The sequence below is a fragment of the Zophobas morio genome, unplaced genomic scaffold (assembly GCF_036711695.1).
Source record: "Zophobas morio isolate AGI-343-1 ecotype UQ-CSIRO unplaced genomic scaffold, CSIRO_AGI_Zmor_V1 ptg000021l, whole genome shotgun sequence".
Taxonomy (NCBI): domain Eukaryota; kingdom Metazoa; phylum Arthropoda; class Insecta; order Coleoptera; family Tenebrionidae; genus Zophobas; species Zophobas morio.
The window spans coordinates 1,509,404-1,529,959 of NW_026972126.1; the positions used below are offsets into that span (position 1 = coordinate 1,509,404).

A 20,556-nucleotide genomic window follows, 5' to 3' on the forward strand; every position below is an offset into this window, starting at 1 on the left:
AAATCAAAATAAGGGAGAAAAATAAATATTTTGAATCAAAAAAATTACAGTGATTTTGGGACATAAATAGGTAAGTTTTCACCAAATTTCGTGAAAAAAAAACTTTTTTGTGGGAGATAAAAATAAAAAACCAAAAACTCGGTTATTTGCATTTTTCGCATAAATTTTGAGGTTATTTAAAAAAAGTCTAAATACCAAAGTTGTAGATCCTTTTATTACCTAGAACTTTGCCATTTAGCTTTTTTCGATAGGACTTGTAGTTTTGCCGGAAATCGTGATAAACCGTTTTCTACCCTTAAAAGCTCACCCTCTTCGACTTCCCGACCTCAGATCGCCCGTAAATTATTTTTCCTTTTATTTTTGTTATATTTTCTTCCTTTTCCAATGGGTATCCTCCTGTTCTAAATTTTTTTGTTCTCAAAAATTATCGGCCCTGGCCTATTAGACAATATGCTTAATGACGACTAATGTTTCAGGTATTATGCATAATTCCTGTTCCTCTGTTAGTTGTTATCAATATTACCTAAACGTTTCCGTTATTGTGCATAATAACTGAAAAATTCAGTTATTACGCATAATTCCTAATGTTTCCGGTTATTATGCATAATAACTGACAAGTTTAGTTATTACGCATAATTCCTAAAATATCTAGTTATTATGCATAATAACGTATTTCGGATATTAGCTGTAACAGATATACGTTGCAATGTATTAAATTAAGCTTTCCGCTTTAAACTACAAACACGGCGTTTACAGAATTTCAATTCTGTAGTTCTATTCGTTTTCAGGAGGTAAGGACGCGGAATTTTAACTGGTATATAAATTCAAAAATAAAATTGGCTTGTAAAACCTAAGTAGACAGCAATCAGAATATGTAAAAATACATAGGCTGCTCTATTAAAAAAAAATAAAATAAATTCTTATAAAACAAAACACTTCAGTTCAAAATAATCTTAGTTTTGCTACTCATAGTCTTTTGAATTTTTTTATCTATAATGATTAATTGACTCAGTCTGTTTATAAGGTTTCTCCTTTTAATATTTTAATTCTCCTACCATAAGCTAATGAAATATGTATTGTAAAAAATAGTTAAATTCATGTGTTTCGCCCGCCGTTTTACGGGCTGTATAATCCGAAAATGTCGATCTCCCGTTACGGTTTGTCTATAATTTAATGAATTAAACACGTAACCTCCGATACAACTGAACTTTTTAGTGTGAAATTTTCGAGGTACCTACTTTAAGTCTGTCATTCTTAAAGTTAATGATTTAAAAGTGAATCCTATTGTCATCGTGAAAAATAATATGCGCCTATGCGTGTGGTTTTGTTAATCCACCCGTATATTTTCTTTTAATATATAGACTTTATTATTAAAAAAAATACAGAATCAACGTTTATAATGTCCAAAGAAAGTGGACTAGTTTATTTACTTCAGGAGTAAGTTCATACAGCCTTGTTTGTAAACGTACGAGACAAATCCGACAAAGATTAATAGTAATTCCTGATAATAAGGAAAGTAGTTGTGTGCCCTCTACACAAGCTTCTACTATAAAGCGTAATTTTCTGTGTTCGAAGGTTAAGATATGTATTTCTGTTTAAAAAGCGACAGGTCACAGTTACATTAATTATAATACTTACACTTCTAAGTAAGATAGCAAAAACACACAAATCTACCATTCTTATATCGATTCTCAATTTCACTGAATTTATCCTAACTACTGACAAGAGAAACATTAATTATGAAGAAACAGTAAATATTTATTAAGCATACCTACACTGAATGTGTCATTAAAATTTTACTAAAAATAATAACCAAATAACGTCAACAACAATGTTTTTAATCATACTTTTTTTTTATGAAATATTTTTCCACAATCGATATACAGTATTACAGCAAAAGCGCGTCTTATAAATGCGAATAAATACTTTGACATACTTCATTAAAGTTACGATGATAGTTGTTTATGACAAACATTTATAGATACTCTGTAATAACTAATAACTAATGAGTAGCAGCTATAGTTCTACCATTTAATTAGTTTTTGTTTAATGATGACTCATGACATGACCTAAATATAAGATGAAGTAACTATCATAATTTCCATTAAACGTGGAAACAGTAATATGCAATACACGGAAGGTGAGTGGATTATTTTCTTGCAATTGTTCCACATGAGATATTATTCTGTTGGAAAGACTATCAAATTAAAAATTATTATCTTTAATTGAGTCTTCTGGTTACATATGACTTTTGTTCCTGCATTATTATTATTTTCAATAAAATTGTGACTAGTAAAATGAAAAGAAAAATTTGTTCTTAAGGTCTAAACGTTTAATTTTCTCTACCTTTTGCCATTTCTTCATATTTAATTAACATTTTCCATATAGTTTATTTAATAGCGGGATTTATGTTATTAACTTATTTATTTTTATTTCATATATTCCACCATATTTCAATATTGCGGTCACCTATTACAACGAATATATTTTCGCCCCTGTTAAATTAACAAAACTGTTTATAAAATCAATACTTAACGCTCTAAATATGTGCTAACTGAAACAATTTGTCAAATAAAGTTGTATAAACATCTAAATAACCCATGTTAAAAATCAATTTAAAATAACTGTTTATTTACTGACCTACCCCAATACCGTTTAAATGCTCATTTGTCTAAAACATTAAATCTTACTTTTAAATATATATTTTCTTTTGTATACCTGTGATGCTTACCAGTGTCGTATTAAAAACCTCTCGGACTGCTAAAAAACAAAAAGAAAAAAAAAAAGGAAAAACTAATTAGCTTATTTGTACACTTTAAGGGGTACCCATTTCTTGGTGATTAGGTTTTGAGCTAACACATCAATGACTATGTACGTTTTTAAGTAACATGATTCATTTTTTGTTTCTGAATATCACATTTCACCATTTTTCGATATTTCTGAGCATGCAGGTGACTAATTTCTGCTTTCTAAGCGTTTGCACAAGGTCTGCAGTAGCGAGTTCGAATCTCACTCTCATCCTCTTATATCTTTTTTTTAATCTACTTAAGAACGGTTGACTCGAAAATTACGGTAATGTGACACCGCAAATATTTTTTTTTACAATAACAACTCACCCAAAATAATGTTCAGACCGTTTTGCTACATTAATTAATCCACTCCTCTGTCTTAAAGAGACAAAATCAATCAAATTTAATTTTCTTTTATGCAGCCGCTGATGCTTGTACGTGAATTCGTTCGAAGTATAAACATAAATACTCGAAGTTACTAATAAGAGTTCAGTTTCCCGTTGGTTATCTGATTTAAATGTATTTTCTATAGTAAGCACTTGTGTTCCTTGTAACTGCCTCCCGGCGGGGGATGCTATTTATGCCATTGGCTTTAACTTTATTGAAGTTATCACATAACAAAAACCACTAAATTAAATTTTATAATTTTTCAAAGAAGCGGGATTTGTTTCAAGGGCCAGGGAAGTTCTGTCGAAATAAACTTCAAGCAATTTTTTGAATAAAATGGTATCTGCTTATTTCTTGTAAAAATGTATTTCATTGATTGAGACAAAAAAGGCCTACCTAAATCTCCTGAAATAGACTGCACGTGTCAAAACTACTTACTCATTTTATCCCACCAAAAAGTTGATGACGTTATTTAAAAATTTTAGAAAAAATCTTACTTGACACATGCGGAGTAGTTTACTCCTTTGCCTGTAGTTTGATGATAATCCACCCATTTTTACCGTAACAAAATTTTGTAAATTTTCTGAGAAACTGGATTTGCTTAACTAATTCTGTTTCAGAGAATTACGAATGGATAACTTGTGAAAATATAATCATTACAAACTAATGTTCTATTTTAATTGACATAACAAAATATTGCCCATAAAAATGTACAAGTAAAGTAACTATCTTTTAAAGGTGTACTACATATAAAATATCGGGTGTCACATCAGTGACAAAAAAATCACGACCATTAATAGATAGTTATTCGTTGTGAATGAAATTAGAGAATTCATACACTTCGGTTGAATGTTTTTAAAAACTAAAGATATTTATTATCATGCCTAATACTTAAACTTTGCTTTTTCCAAACGCATGATAATGGTAACTTGTGACTTGTCTTGGTCTCAGCACATCGCACATGTCAGTAAAAAAGCCAATTCGACACTGTTCCTTCTGAGACGGGCATTCCAAAAAAGTAGTCCTATTGTCTTTGCCAAATTATATAAAACATTTGTAAGACCCTTACTAAAATTTGCGAACAGTGTATGGTCGCCTATTTTACAGAAAGACATCCTTTTGCTTGAATCTGTCCAACGTAGGGCTACAAGAATACCGTTTGGTAGAGTACGGCCTCAATACCATGAAAGACTCGCAATAATGAAAATTCTAACTTTATCAAATAGACGCGTAAGAGGTGATCTTATCACGACATTTCAAGCCATGTCCAATAAGTCGTCTCCGATACACAAGCTCTTCATACTTAGTGCACATACTCTTACTAGAGGACATTCTTTTAAATTGGCTAAAGAAAAGTTTAAGACTACGGTAAGGCAGCACTTCTTGAGTAATAGAGTTTTTCAGCAATGGAATTCTTTGCCGGAAGAAATAGTCAGTTCACAATCAACAATGGCTTTTAAAATTAAATATGACATTTACAGCTCCCAATAGAAATATTGGGTACTTCCCACTAACACGACGGCGCGGGCATAACAGGCGTAGACCTCTGCCCGATCGCCTAACATAATAATAATAATAATAATAATAATAATTGATAAATTGATAATAGAAAAGGGCTACTTTAACAAATGCCGCACTTAACCTTGTTTGACGGTCACTAAAATAAACGAATACAGGCTTCACATCTATCTGCCTATCTTAGCACACTTCCTATTTCTCTTAAATTTTAAAGATATCTCAAAAATGATAAAACACTCTAAAATATGTATGCTTTAGTAATATGCTAATATGTTTTTATTAATTAGGTTTGCTTAATAACTGACTTATTTTATCCAAAGTCTCAGAAAAAGCTGATAGACTTTTCTTGAAACTCTCGCAACACAATAACATTATCTCACTAGGAATGCTAAATAAATCTGTATTAAAAATGAACTATGAAATGATATAGATGGTTGTGCTTCAAGGGATAGGAAAATTTGTTATACCATCTATCCAGATTTTTGTAAAAAAAAAATAGGCGCCATAAAGTAATGCAACTTTTTCAAATCTCTTACTGTTTCCAACACTCCAACAGTAAATACAAAAAACCACTGATAAATAAAAATTCACAATGCTGTACATATACTCATAAATGGACAGCTAGTTTTTATAATGAAGTGACATGATATCGAATGCGATTTTGACCAAAATTACCTTAGCTTGAAGTAAAATGTCAATGATATTGGCATAATATGTTCTTCCGTGATAGTTGTCGATTATTAAAGCTGTATTTTAATTTCTATAATCAAAAACACAGATCTCCGGTAAGACATTTTTTTTCTACACGAAGAAAAAAGAATATTTAAATTTAAACGCAGAAGTATAATTTAACAGTATATTAATATAGAGTACATAAACTGTATACTAAATAAATAATTAATTATTTTCGGAAAAATTGTCAAGTATTGTTAGTTTTAGCAAAATTAAAAAATAAATCAAATGTTAAAAAGTGTATATAAATAAATTAAATATATATCTTGAAATGTAACGGTAAAAAGTTCAGAGCAACGTTTCTGTTATCGTGTCTTTGTAAGTTTTTGCATAATCTGGCTTTAGACTGGGTTATTCACTGTTGTAAATTTCAGCCGCTAAAACGCGGTCATTAGCTATTTATTGTACTAAGCAAAATCTAACTCTAGTTTATACTATTTTAACTATTTTGTTAAATAACTGATGCCATAAAATTTGATACTATCGTACTAACAAATTGTTAAATACTTCATTAATTTTTATATGTATTTATAGCAAAATTTGTTTAGCTTTTTTTGGTTATAATAACACTTTATGATTTATTTAATGTAATGACGTTTAAACTTTATAAAATTGTGTGACATTATTACGTCACAAGCACTCAAAGAGACGTGGTTAATGCATAACTTTGTCGCAATTTAAATTATTTATGAAATTCACACTTAATAGACGTACAACACGCACAAGCAATCGTTAAAACTTCATACGCTGTATTATTACCTGAACATTTTAAATTTGTTTGTCGATAATTTTTATTATAACTTTCAGCTCTTATAAAATGCGTTATGGATATAAAAAGTTCTTTAAAAGTAATGTTGGTGGAAAATAATTTAACCAAATCTGAAAGAATCCGAAACTACTATAATAACAACGTCTTCCCACTTACAAAGTGAATATTTTAATTTGAAACTTCACTTTCGGCCTCCGTGCTACGTGTCCAGGTAAGAGAAAAGTTTCCAATTTGCAAGAAGTTTAGTTAATTACAAAAATGAATTAACTCCGCGCTCGTAATTAAAATTTGAAATTGTTGTTAAGTACTTACCGTGTCCTAGTCCTAACTTTCCAAGAGCCAACAAGAAGCGCAGCACCGGCGAAGTAACGCACCAGCAGGACGCGTGTTGCTGCAGGAACAAGTGCGTTGCACTGATACACAGGTATTGAGGCGCACTGAAGCACGCCAAAGCTGCGGAGCTTAATACACGTTCAACTAACCAATAGCAGGACGGGTTTCTTGCAGGACTCCTGCTTTGGCCTATCAGGGATGGATTTTGTCATCATTGACGCAACGCATTGTATTATCAATGAAAAATACGTAGGTGGCAAACCGCCTGTATTAGCTTGTTCTTTATTTTTGCTGAAAAAGGGACTAGAAATGAGTTACACTTGAGAAAATAATGGTCCTGCATTAATGGAACAGATTGTACACCCTATTTTCTGTCGGTGCTTCGTAAGAGTAAGGTTTTTATTGAAATATATTCAAATGATATATCATTAATTATTTTTTAAGTATATTTTTTAATTAATAGGAATGGCAAACAAATTTAAACAAACAAGATCAAAATATTAGTTCCGCAAACTTCAGAAATGCTGAATAAAAATTATATTTTGAAACTTTTGTCCAGTGTCCAACGATTTATAGAACAAGCTACGTAATTTACATTTGTTCTAACAATAATCCATAACGTGCTGGACACATAAAAGAGATTTTAAGTTGAGTCAATATAGGCTGATTTTCACTTAAAAGCATTAACAGATTTTTGAAAATTTATACAACTCTGTTTGTCAATGTATTTCAAAAAAGAAAAGTCGACAGATACGTCCCCAATTTGTTTGAATGAAATTTGAACTATTTTCTGACTAAAAGGGAAAACAGCCATTCGCCGGCCCTATTACAATATTTCCTTAACTTAAGCTCAGAAAGTAAGGGCGGATTTTAATCTACGATAAACAAAGCGAAGAAAGGATGGCATGAGACGTTGACCAAAATAATATTGTTACCGACGAACCTCAACGCCATTTAGGGATTACGTTAACTCCGGTCCGACAAATATCTACTCGTATCTGATTCTAATTATACTTATTTAGTACGGGAACACATTCAACTCATTTTGGAATAGGAAGTGAAGTAAAAATGATTTCAATAATTTAAACAATATTAGTAATCATTAAAATATTACAGCTTGTGCAATATAAAAGCGGCAAGTTGTTGTAAGTTGAGATAACATTGGTTATATTTATATGAATCAAATTTTACAAAGTCTTATCTGCAAATGCTTAATTAGTTATCCTACTCTCTGAATTGAGGAAACAAAATCAAATTTCATTTTCTTTTGACACGAATGTCGTCGCTGATTCTTGTAAGCTGAACATGGTAATGGTCTAATTCTTTCTTCATTAATTTCGAAGTCTAAATATAAATAGTCGAAGTTAAACATGTACTGAGAATATGAAAATACTTTTTCTCGTTGGTTATCTGCGTTAAATATATATATTTTACATTGTCCGCAATTGTGCGAACCGACCCCCATCGAATTTATGTTATTTCTCAAATTTCATAATATTATTTCAAAGAAGCGCGATTTGTTGGACTAGACTTGAAGGACGAGGTAAGTTCTGTCTAAATAAACTTCGACCAATTTTTTGGTTTTAAAAACGTCATATTTCAAAAACTATTCATCATTTTATATTAGTTATTTAACAATAATCTAACCAACACTACTGATTCTAACAAAGCATCTTCTGTGGTGTCTTTAAATTGCTTAAAAAAATGTCTTTCTTACCTGTACAATAGGTGTCTTAAAATTTTTCATCAATGAAGTTTTTTTTAATGCGGACAAGCGGCCAGACGGGCAGGCGGGCAGATGGGCAGGCGGGCAAGCAGCCAGACAGACACAGACAGACGGAAACAGGAGACCTTCTGTTGGGGTCATGACACATCGAGACAATATGAAAGTAATCAGTCGAATGATGGACTCGATTACAATACTTCCTTATAGTTTACGCTCGGGAAGTAAAAATCGTAACAGAAAAATAGTTTATCTGAGTTTTTATTTTACTATAAAATTGAGAAAAAAAAAACTCTGCAAAGTTCAATATTTATTACTTTTGAAACGTTTTATTTGCTTTTCTTAAAATAATATTTTCTTAAAGCATTTTCTGCGCTTTTTTTGTCACCACCTTTCTATGTACGTATAATAAAACATTTTTGAGGCCCATGAAATTATTTCATTTACTAAGTTTTTCTGAACAATCCAACCCAACATTTTACGTCAAGTTACCTCACCTGTACATATATAAATTTTGCTGAACAAATCCGGATCTATTTTCTTGCAAATGTAATCCTACGTTAATTTATCATTTTGATAGAAAATAGTAAGGATTTAAAATTCAAATTCAGCGTAATTTTATGTAACTCAACGTGAATATTATGTATTTATATATCACCGGCAGAATTTGTCGCATTTATTGATATATTGAGAGTAGCAGCACGTATAAATGTATGTGTGCTGTGAGCGAGAAAAACACAAACATTTGATATGGAAGACATACTCCCTCAGAAGTCATCAAAACAAAAATCTTCTGATTGTAGTCATATCTCTCAATTTCTTGAATGCTAAAGATATGAAGTTCGCACGTGGTTGCGCACTCAAACTTTCTTAAAACAGGGATGGGATTGTAAACTGATGCGAAGTGTCCGAGTTAAAGTCGTCAAGACTATCAAACATGCTACAGGTTTTCAGCATACTGTTGGTAGTGGTTGTTTTAATTTATATAAATATTATTACAGTAGGAGATGCTTGTCCCTCTATAAGTTCTTGTATCCTTTACTCTGTTATTTTGCATATATTTAATCATGAGGTGTTTGTAGCTTGTTACCTATCCTTCCATAGTAAAACTAAATAATATAATGGAGTAATATATTTTATTGTAGTAATTTAGTAATTAGGTACCTGCTAAAAGTAAATGTAAACTTTTAATTCTGTAACTACTTAATACTATTGTTTAAGTATAAAAAACTTAAATAATACTGATGCATTTATAACAAAATAGGGTTATACATTCTGTCGAAGTTTGTATAAATGAATAAGACCAGCGAACAGTAAGATAAATGTATATTGGTAATGACAAGTGTTAGATAAATAAGAATAATAAGAATAGTATATTATGTGACCGTGCGGTCGAGATAGTTGAATGTTAGTTACGAATTGAGACTTGTGAATTGAATGTGTATGAATGAGTTAAGAATTAAGAATGAATGCTACCCTGTGTTCCAAGGTGGGGGTGGCTCTGGCTCCCACCCTTACGGGTGGGGAGGGGTGAAACAGGTCCCCGCCAGAGGCTCTAACATAACCCCCCGCCTTGAAACAATTACATTGTTTTAAGACCAAATATAAACTATATAGAACATAGTAAAATAAATCAACAATGAGATGTATATAACAAATTGACAAGATGTATGCAATATGGTTAAATAGAATGATAATGCATGCGATTGCGAAATTATCTTTTGCACTTCACCGACACTACACACACCACCACTTCCTTTCCAAAATGATGTTGGAGGGCCGCGTCCTAACCGCCACTGTAGACGCGGAAATTTCTCCTTTTTCACGAGGACCCATCTTGCCATTCCTGGAACGTTAGAAGATGGTCTTTGCCACCCTAACCTGCCTTTCAGTGTGGTCAAATATTCGAGGTACCACGACTTCCAGAAGTGTTGACGGTAAGCGTGGATGAGGTGGCAAGGGATGGCCTGTTGATGGGAACGACGGCGTGGTCTTTTCCTGAGGGACCAGTTGATGGCTGGCCAAAAGAGGCACTGGCCAGGTATAAATGCGACCAAATTATTGCGGTCGCTGGACAGAGGCTTCGAAAGGCGCGAATTCAGGACGGCTTTAACTCTGACAATGAGCGCATACACGCCCTCGCCCTCAAGATGGTTTTTATCAGTAATTTCGTTATACTTCCGGCTATTCATATTTAAACTCTTTGAACTAAGATTTAAACGGCCAACAACTACGCAGAGTTTAGTGGCAGAAATGTGAAGATTTAAAACACAATTGTGTGACAGGTAAACGGAATTATTTGCGGAATTTTCGTTAAGTACCTTCAGGTGCACAAGGTCTAGGTACTTCCTTTGAGAGACAATAAAACCCTCGTTACGTTTATGATCACGTCCCTCTGCTAACAATAATAGTTGGAGAGCGAGTTCTGGGGAATTTCGTAATTTACGTAGATTTTCGAAATAAGGGACTGTGGAACGCCCCAACTTCCTGTCGACTGATAATAGCCACTTTGGGTGCATTTGTGCAAAATTCTCTAACCGCGGCTGATTTTCCGAAAAGGGGTGTTTGACCATGAAATAGCCATCGGGTGAATGGCCTGTGGTAGTATACTGAAAAGGGGTTACACAAAGATCGCTTTTAAACCCTTTGCTTAATGACCTGCTTCCGGTTTTGACGGTTTCAGCTTCCAAGAACCGAGAAATAATTTGGGTTGAACTAATTTTGTGATGATGGGAAGTATTATTTTTTAAATATGCAAAACTGCCGCTAAGAATCAACCCCAGCGCGGTATTTTGAAGCACCGGTGGGTTTTTACTGAAATGACTTATTATTTTGGGTTTAGCATTTTCGGAATGTTTTTTCTTGTCGAGTATTGCTACGTTTGACGTGTTGTCTTTAATATTTGAGTCTACGGATTCACATAAATATTGCGACCTAATTTTAAATTGGTTACAGACTAACAATGAGCCACAGTTTTTCGAATTAACTGGAGGACTTTTTACTTTGTCTACTGCGGTAGATGACTCTGCATTAGAAGTTTTATCTAAATTAATTTGAGATACGCCTTCGGAGTTGTAACAATCATTAAAAATATGATTTTTCTCTTCATTGGGTGTTGAATTTGGAAATTTTGAACGATTTGATATTATACTAGGAGTTTTTGAAATAACGGAATCAAGAGGGGATTTTTTACCAATAGTGAACCGCAATTTACGTAGAGCATTGAAATGGGTTTTGTGAATTTTGATGGGTTCTCCATTTCTTAATTTGTGTACCTTTAAAGGCTTTAAATTTTGACAAGTTTTTTCCAGATCCGTGGTTGGTACGTTAGTGTTTATCTTACATGAATTCGAGAAAGTACACAATGGATTAGTTTTTTCAATGAGAACATTAGATAATTCGGATATTTTTTGAATATAATTTAGCACGTCTCTGATATTATAAATTATAGGTTTGATCGTTTCCGTGTTACTCGTGTCATTCGGGACTACCATTGTTTCGGATTTTTGCTGAACTACAAGCATTTGTAATTCTGAATAAATTCGCTGTACGTCTTCAAATCGACGCTTTAAGTGGCCTCTTTTTTGATGATTTGCAACATTTGATATAAAATTAGAATGTGAATCTATTTCGCTGAGAAGAATTGAAAATTTAACAAAAGTATTGTCTTGGATTACCACCATCTTGAGTACGAGAATAATGCATTACACCAACCCAAACAGAATTAAAGCTTACCTGGAATCCTGGATTCCTGAATAGAATTATCTTGGCTGACGCTGAATGATACTTGAGGAGTTTGCACAGCACTCGCGGTCGTCACCGATAGTTGAACACTGCGCGGATGATTTCTAGGTGATGTTTTGATAACTACTTTGCTGAATTCCAGCCGATGAATGATATGTTGAGAATTACACTTATCACTACCACTGTTATTCTGTCGCTAATCCGGCTCGAAGGACCATGTCGAAGTTTGTATAAATGAATAAAGACCAGCGAACAGTAAGATAAATGTATATTGGTAATGACAAGTGTTAGATAAATAAGAATAATAAGAATAGTATATTATGTGACCGTGCGGTCGAGATAGTTGAATGTTAGTTACGAATTGAGACTTGTGAATTGAATGTGTATGAATGAGTTAAGAATTAAGAATGAATGCTACCCTGTGTTCCAAGGTGGGGGTGGCTCTGGCTCCCACCCTTACGGGTGGGGAGGGGTGAAACAGGTCCCCGCCAGAGGCTCTGACACATTCTACATATGAAACATGTATTAAAATTTAAATAAATTTATAAAGGTTTGGTACGTGTAAACCAAAAAATAAGAAACAAGTTTTGCTTATAATAAGCTAAGCTAACAGACTTTTAGTTTGCTAAACTTCCGACAACTGAGAAGTAGATTAACTTGGAAAAACAAATAATTAAAAAGTCTCCTCTTAAAATTTTGTTAAACTCAAAGGTGTGACTGTGTACATTTCTTAGTAGTCGGTTTCACTGCATATACTTATATGTCTGCACACATGTCTGGTTAATTATATTATTAAATGAAGAACTCATTAAAACGGAAATTAAAAATTTTAGGCATTTTTGTTGAACACGTGATGTTATTGTTCTCCCAGGGAAGAAAATAAAGCACTAAGAACAAGTAGTGCCGCCCAGGAATCGATACTAGAACCGCTACTGTTTATCGTTAAAATATCAAATCTTCTGCGTCAATTTCAGATCAAAATATCAATGATGTGTACAATGACACAAAATTGTACGCTAAACTGATTAAATATACTTGAATAAGATGTTATAGCGAAACTTCTAGCAAAATAATATTTGACTTAACTACTTAAAAAAAAAATAGAATACTTCACCGAGGTAAACACCATCCTGCATCTTTATCTCTTTGGCAGTATAAACTGCTGTCGACAAACAGTGAGATCTCTAAGCAACAATTATTACCTATCAGTTAAAGTGGGAAAACAACATGGACACTATTGTGAGAACGGCTAATTATTGTGTGGTACACTAACACTTCGGACATTTCAAAATCCGCCACCACAACTATACAACTGCTTACAGCATATGTGAAATCTGTTCTGAAATTCTCCATGTCACATCGATTAGATGTCCATATTATACGACGGACATTAACATAATACATAAAACAAGTACAACAACGAGAAAAATTTCGTCAGAATTAATTAATATTATATGAGTAACAAAGATCGTCTGTGAGTACTTAATCTTCCAACTTTATACACCAGAAAAGTGGTGACCTCATACGTATATTCCAAATGTTTTATTATAAGCAATTTACACATTTTTCACCGCAACAGTGTTATATTCGACTTAAAAGGATTAAAAAATATTGTCTGCACGCCTATATCACATAATACAAAACTCTTTATTCAAAAATGACTCAACTATAAAAAACATTTTTTGACAAGTGCTTATAGTTAAGGAATAAAATAATCAAAAAAATGTCATAAAAATCATAACAATTGCATTCAATAATACTGTTAAACTTTAAAATGATACAATAAGAAAAATTTTCAAATAAAAAAAATATATACAAACGTACTAGGTGATAATATTTTTTGAAAGTATATTGTCAAATTGCAAAATATTTTTACAAACCATTGTGTTTTTCCACGCCCTATCAATAATGACGTCCATTAATTCCCTCACAACCACCTAATTATTGTTAATTCTGGATAATATTTGCAATGAATGATTTTATCAAAAAAAAAAGGAACAAACAAGAATGAAAATTAGGACCCACCACTGACCCGGAAATAACGGGCATTCAGGCAAGACTTCTGTCATTACGAGTACTAACACCAAGTAAAAATATGCATATTGACTAGATTAATAAAAAAAACTTTTGGGATCCTGGTGTAAATATTTCAAATTCTCAATAAAACTATTTGGTACTACACCTACACTGGAAATAACCGAAGGTAGAACTGAAATGTTCTTAGACTTAGCATTGCCTTTATTTCTATTGATAATATTTGTAGCTATTTTGAAATTTGAATGTGGTATGTTAGTACTATGTTGTGCGTGTTAGGAACAACAATGTCAATGAGAATCTTTCTGTCTGTAAGTATTGTGCGATTCCAATATAACTTGTATTTGGTGTTTTCAAGGAATGGACATGGATTGTAAGTGTGATAGGATGTTGTAACTTGGATTAAATTTAGGTTTATTGCTAGTCTTTGTGAACGACTTTGGCTGCGTTGTCGTGTTATGTGCTGAATGGTTTCGGGTTTTTCTTTACAAAGTCGACAACAATCGTTTCTTACATTTGGACCTTTGATTAGGTATATATTTTCTGTATTTTTTGGTATTAATTACATGGTCTTGAATAACTAACAAAAAACTTTCTATTTCAGCATATACATTTGATTTTTTGGGACAAATCAATAACATGTTCTTGTTGATGTAAGTTTCGTCTAGCTTGTTGAAGAAATTTCCATGCAGTTTTTTTTGTTTCAGCCCACTTATTATGTTGTCTAGTTTATTGGGTCCACAACCAACAAACGCGTCTCAGGAAATATTTCTTCAATTCCGAAACTTGTCTTTTGTATAAATTTTCTACATTCTGGAATCACCTTCCTCATCTCTCAATTGATGACTTCGGATGATGTGTTCTAAATTGTGTGAATGATTATCTTGTTGAGATGTTTAAATTTTCGAAAACAGTTTTTGACCATTTAGTTTTTCCAAAAGAATATATAGCAGTGGAACACAGAATGTATTTACTGCTTTTATTAAATTCTTTCCGTTTAACTGTGTCTTCTAAATTGATTTTAATCTTGTTAGATATTGTTATTTGAGCTAAACTGGCAATCTTTAAACATCAAACATTGATTGCATGACCTCTTATCATCGACATGCTCCATAAATCCCAAACAGTAATATCACTTTTTCTAATAAGAACGCATTATCAGAAGCTTCCAAAAAAATCCAGTTACTTGTTCTTCGTCAAAACGACCGCCTTCTTCGCCTTTTAATTTTCAGATTTTCTTCTTAGCAAAGTAAATAATTTTCCATATATAAAAAAAAACACTTGAAACCATGACCGTTAATTTGTAACGTTTTGACACTTACCCGGAAATATCGACATTTTCATTTAGTTGTAGACATGTTTTCAACATAGAGAGTTTGCTCCACAAACTATTTGAGCGAATTTAGAGGACAAATCTGACCAATATGCTAGTAAAATTTTTTCATTTACACCGTATGCTTTCTTGTTTTTCGTCATAAAGTAAAATCTTTGTATTCTTTTTGGTACCTTGGGCCAGTCTTTGTTGGTAATAGAGATTGACTTCCAACCTTAGCTTCGTCATATATATCGTCGGGAACTACAACTCAAGCACAACTTTCTCCTTCCATGATTGGAAGGAATTGGAAAACACTTTTGAAACTGAAACAAACTTGTTTATGAAAAATTACAAATTGTTTGTTTCTAGCGCTCTACTTGATTTATAAAAAAAAAATCTAAAATGGGATCTTTTGAGAGTATTATGAAAACTGTTGAACGACATACGGCCAATATTGCATTCAACGAACGCAGCGACGTTTTATTTATTTACTCTCCATGCCCGTTAAATGCTTAATATCCGCCTTATGTCGTTAATATAGTTATTAATTATAGTGAATCGGTTGTTGTTAATTAAGTTATTATTGTTGTGAAAAAGCGTCTCATACTTTCAAATGATTTGAAAACTATAAAATTCCAAAAAATGTATGTATAATATTTTATTTTATTAAAAATCCAAAAAAAAACGTAAAACGTTAATTTAAAATTATAATTTTTAATTTTACAATATTTCCCAATTGACATTTTGCCACCCTTAATGTTAAGATGTTATTCAGAAACTCCCACAATATAACTGGTATTTCGCACTGATTTGCTGAACACATTTCGTGTTACACAGTGCTTTGTTATGAAATGTTTAGTTATTAATTCATTAATTCAATCGTTTAAATTATGTCTGTTTTCCATGCCTAATTGGCCGAATATCAAAACATTTACCCTGAAGTCAACCAATCCTGTTATTTTGGTCTGTATTAGTGTTGTTACTGACCTAACATCTAAAATACTTTATTTGTTAGAAAGGTAGGTATAAAATTGCAATCATATTTGTATAAATTAATTCAATGATTATTTGTTACAATTCATATAATAATTAAATATTCGGCAACACATCAATAACTCGTTCGGCAATTTGCATACACATTTGTTTGTAATTTTGTAGTTTTTTTTGTTGCATAATTTTGTATAAATTTACTTAATTAATGACCACTGATTTATCAAGGGAAGGGAAGGAAATATTTTACTGACATTTAAGTATATTATTATCAGTTGACTCGTACCTAGTAAAACTTTACCCCATTAACAGACAATAGAAGACAATTGTCCGGCTATCAGGGGCAATTCTGAATCAAAGGAAGAGAAGGAAATATTTTACTGATATCTAAGGACTAAAGTATGTCATTTGACTCGTACCTAGTAAAATTTTACAACCCCATTAACAGACAATAGAAGACAATTGTCTGCTATCGTCTGTCAATGGGGCTGCAAAAGATTTATTAGGTAGAAGTCAACTTAGTTTACTATATATAATTTCATTTAAAAATCTGTATTCTTTGAATTGGTCAATCAGATTAATTTTCTGGAATAACTGGGATTAGAGAAATGTACAAGTTATGGTGGACTGTTGATCTTGTCTTTAATAAAAAATACAGAAAATTTTACTTGTTATGTTTAACTCTCTTTATTATGTCTTGTTTTTTCGTCTCCATTGCAGTCAAGGAAATTACTAATTTTAGTATGTAGAATTTCGTTTACTAATAAAAATAATAAATGGATAAGTGAAATTACGAGAACATTCTAAGATATTACTGTATTTGCAACTATTGTTCCTCAGTTAACATTATCAATAATTAATTACTAGCTGACCCAGCGAATTTCGTACCACCTTAGAACAATAATTGCGACTTCATCTATTGTAGGAGCGTTGAATTGTCGTTCGTGTGTTTCAGCGGGTCGTTTATCTGCTCTGATCACGAGTTTATAGTCAGTTAGATAGATCACTTGGCATACGATCCAACGCTGTTTTGAACAACCGAATCAATGCATGATGTTCATGAAGTATTTGCTGCAAATCTTGAATAATTTTTTTTTTTCATTGCGTTATTGATCGTTTGACGCCGATCAAGTTGGTCCTACATATTGCCCATGAAGTAAATTTGTAAGCATTTATGCTGTGAGTGTTCAACCAGTTACAATGATCAAATCCTGTGGTGAATTGAATCAGTCAGTCTGTGAGTCAGGTCAAATACTATTTATAACAAATTTTGTAACTCCATGAATGCTAATACTGTTTAAATAAGCAATTATTAAAATAATTTTGAAGATACTTCGCTTCCAAATCCAAAAAGAATTAAATATGTTCCCGCACGAAATAAGCGTAATTAGAGTCAGGTAGATATTTGCCGGGCCGGAGTTAATGAGTTCGATTAATGAACGCCCGACCTGGATCGGAGTTGAGATATTTTAAAGAGGTATCTCCGCAATTACTATATATTTTTTAACCAGACGCGGATGAATTAGAGGAAAAGACTACAATTTGTCTAAAACTTACATAACGGACTATTTTGACATTTTGATAAGACATTAAACAATTAAACATAATTTAGTACGTAAGGTAATTAACAAATCAACCGAAATCTATCTACTTGCCTTTTCCAGAAATTTAAGAGGATCTTCATCAACTAAAAGTATAGTTGCAAGTTGTTGCAAACATTGTCGGATTATAGTAGACAATGGATCAATATTATATACCTATATACATATATATATTTCCCTCACTTCTGAGTACAGTAAAACAAACCCACTTCCTGGGAAAAATTATAAAATGTGATTTTGCATTTTTTTGTGATAACAGCCCCGTAGCTAGAAAACTTATTCACGGGGGCAAGTTTGTCGACAGAGGGGGCTTCATGTAAATATATATACATATTTTAATAATACTACTTTATTTTTTCTCAGTTTTTACATTTTGAAAGAACATTAAAGTAATTGTAAACGTCGATTTTTTACGCTATTAAATTTTCGTAAAAACCTGTCGAAGTCCAAAAAATTGGTACGGTACTTTTCAAAAGCCAGAAAAAACAAGTTTGCCACTCTTTGATGCGTCATTGAACGCGCCGGACGATTTATTCCGGTTAAAACAGAGAATGTAGATTCACAAGCAGCTGTACTGCATCCAAAAATTCGTGCAGTGGGCAAAAACACTAGGTAACAACCAATTTGTTTGAGCATGGCCGACTAGTATAAAGATTATGGCCTGTCCAAGAGGTACCATATGTGTTGCCATCTATTAATAATTACACTTAATAATTTAGCAAAATTTTAATTTGATTTGACATTATGAGACTTCAAAACGTGTAATGGTCGTTTGTTTCGGTATGTATGCTTTTGTGCCTTTCAAAAAGTGTTAATAATTCTTTTGTCGTTTTTGAATTATTAATAGATGGCAGCACGTATGGTACCTTTGGACAGGCCATAATATTTATACTAGTCGGCCATGGATTGAGTTTATTGTTAGATATTAGAAAAGGGCGACCCTGTAGGTTTGTCATGACAACAAACAAGAACACATGAATAATTGTAAAAAAAAGTAATGAGCTGTTGTTTTTTGTATTCTGTATTTTTGCGTTGTATTTCCTAAAGTTCATTAAAGCTTCTACGAGCACGTACCTCTTGACTCCTTTTGAGTTATGGACGGGCAAGAAGCCCAACGTTAGCTATTTTAAGACTTTTGGTTGTCGTGTTTTATGCTTAGATCATATAATAAATAGATACCACCATGCCGTGTTCTTTCCCTAGCAGAGCCTGTGACGACATCCTCCTGTCACGCATCTCTCTCGTACATGGAGGGATTACAATGAAGCTATCCTTGCCTGATCACTATTTGAATTTTGCGCGCCTAAATTTTAGGAAGTATGTCTGAACTAACTTCGTACGAAAGATGTTGACAGCTTGATTTTATAAATAATTCACAGTAGATAATGAAAGGAATAGTAAATTATTGGGCAGCAATTGTGATCCTTTATGATTACATCACTTAAAATAGGATCTTTGTTCTAAATTCTAAAATTGTTTTTTGTACAACAACTCGAAAGAGAGGTTAGAAGAAACATCTGTCAAAAGCGATTTGTTGCGCTGGTGCGGTACAAGGATGGAAGTGAATAGACATATACAGATGAAATGCATATAACAAAGATGAAGATGTGGTGATCACACAAGGATAGCATTATACTACTCCTCTTGACGTAGAAAACGACAACAGATAGCTTCATGTCTAGTCACAGCTTTCAGTTTGAGTATTGGTATCTATTTATTATATGATCTAAGGTTTTATGTCATCAGAAGAAACCAAATCAAGATAAGTTGCGACCAAGATGTAAGGAAGGCGTTTTCGTCGGATATTCAGAAGAAGTCAAGGGATTTAGAGTATGGTTCCCAGAAGAGAGAAGAGTATACATAGCTCGAGACGTAAAATTTATAGAGAAAATAGATTTAAAGTTGAATGATGACTGTGAAGATCTTGTTCTTCAAGATCTGGAAGAAGGAGACGTCATACCTCCAACTTCCACGATCGACGTTTCCATAGTTCCTATGATCGAAGACAATCGACAAGAAATCCAAGATAGCGACCAGAGAGCAGCAAGTGAAGAAGAGAGTTCCGAGAATGAACATTTCGATCAAGAAGAAGCGGCATCAACTAGACGTGGTCCAGGCCGTCAGCGAATCGAAAGAATTGGCTTGAAGGGAAGACCTCGAAAACGATACAACCTCAGAACCGAAGAAACCACGTTGGCAAGCGAAGCACCAGTATTTGGTTTTCTTTCCGAAACTCCATTAGATCAAGCGTTGGACGGTGCCGATGCGAACGAATGGTTTGAAGCTATCTGCCAAGAAGTAGAAAACATTGTTAAAAATGATACTTGGAAGATGGTACAGTACCCCAATGGAGAAGAGATCATCGGGAGTCGCATAATTTTGAGAAATAAATACAAATCTAATGGTATGCTAGATAAAAGAAAAGCCAGATTAGTGGCACAATGTTTTTAACCAGAAGCCAGGTGTACATTTTAATGAGACGTTTGCCGCTGCAGCTAGAATGAGCTCTATACGTCTGCTCGTATCCTTGGCAGCAATTCACGACATGAAGATTGAACAACTCGATGTAGCGAATGCTTACTTGAATGGTACCCTCGAGGAGAAGGTCTTCATGAGACCTC

The 20,556-nt window shown here is 32.9% G+C and overlaps 1 protein-coding gene across 1 annotated transcript in view; it reads right to left on the reverse strand.

Moving 5' to 3' along the window:
• Window positions 1–6,621, reverse strand: part of LOC135132584 (tachykinins) — a 122,191-nt gene extending 115,570 nt beyond the window's left edge. The window contains exon 1 of the mRNA XM_064060710.1: window positions 6,508–6,621. The gene's annotated coding sequence lies outside the window, so the exon portion shown is untranslated. The remainder of the gene's footprint in view (window positions 1–6,507) is intronic.
• Window positions 6,622–20,556: the final 13,935 nt, after the last annotated feature.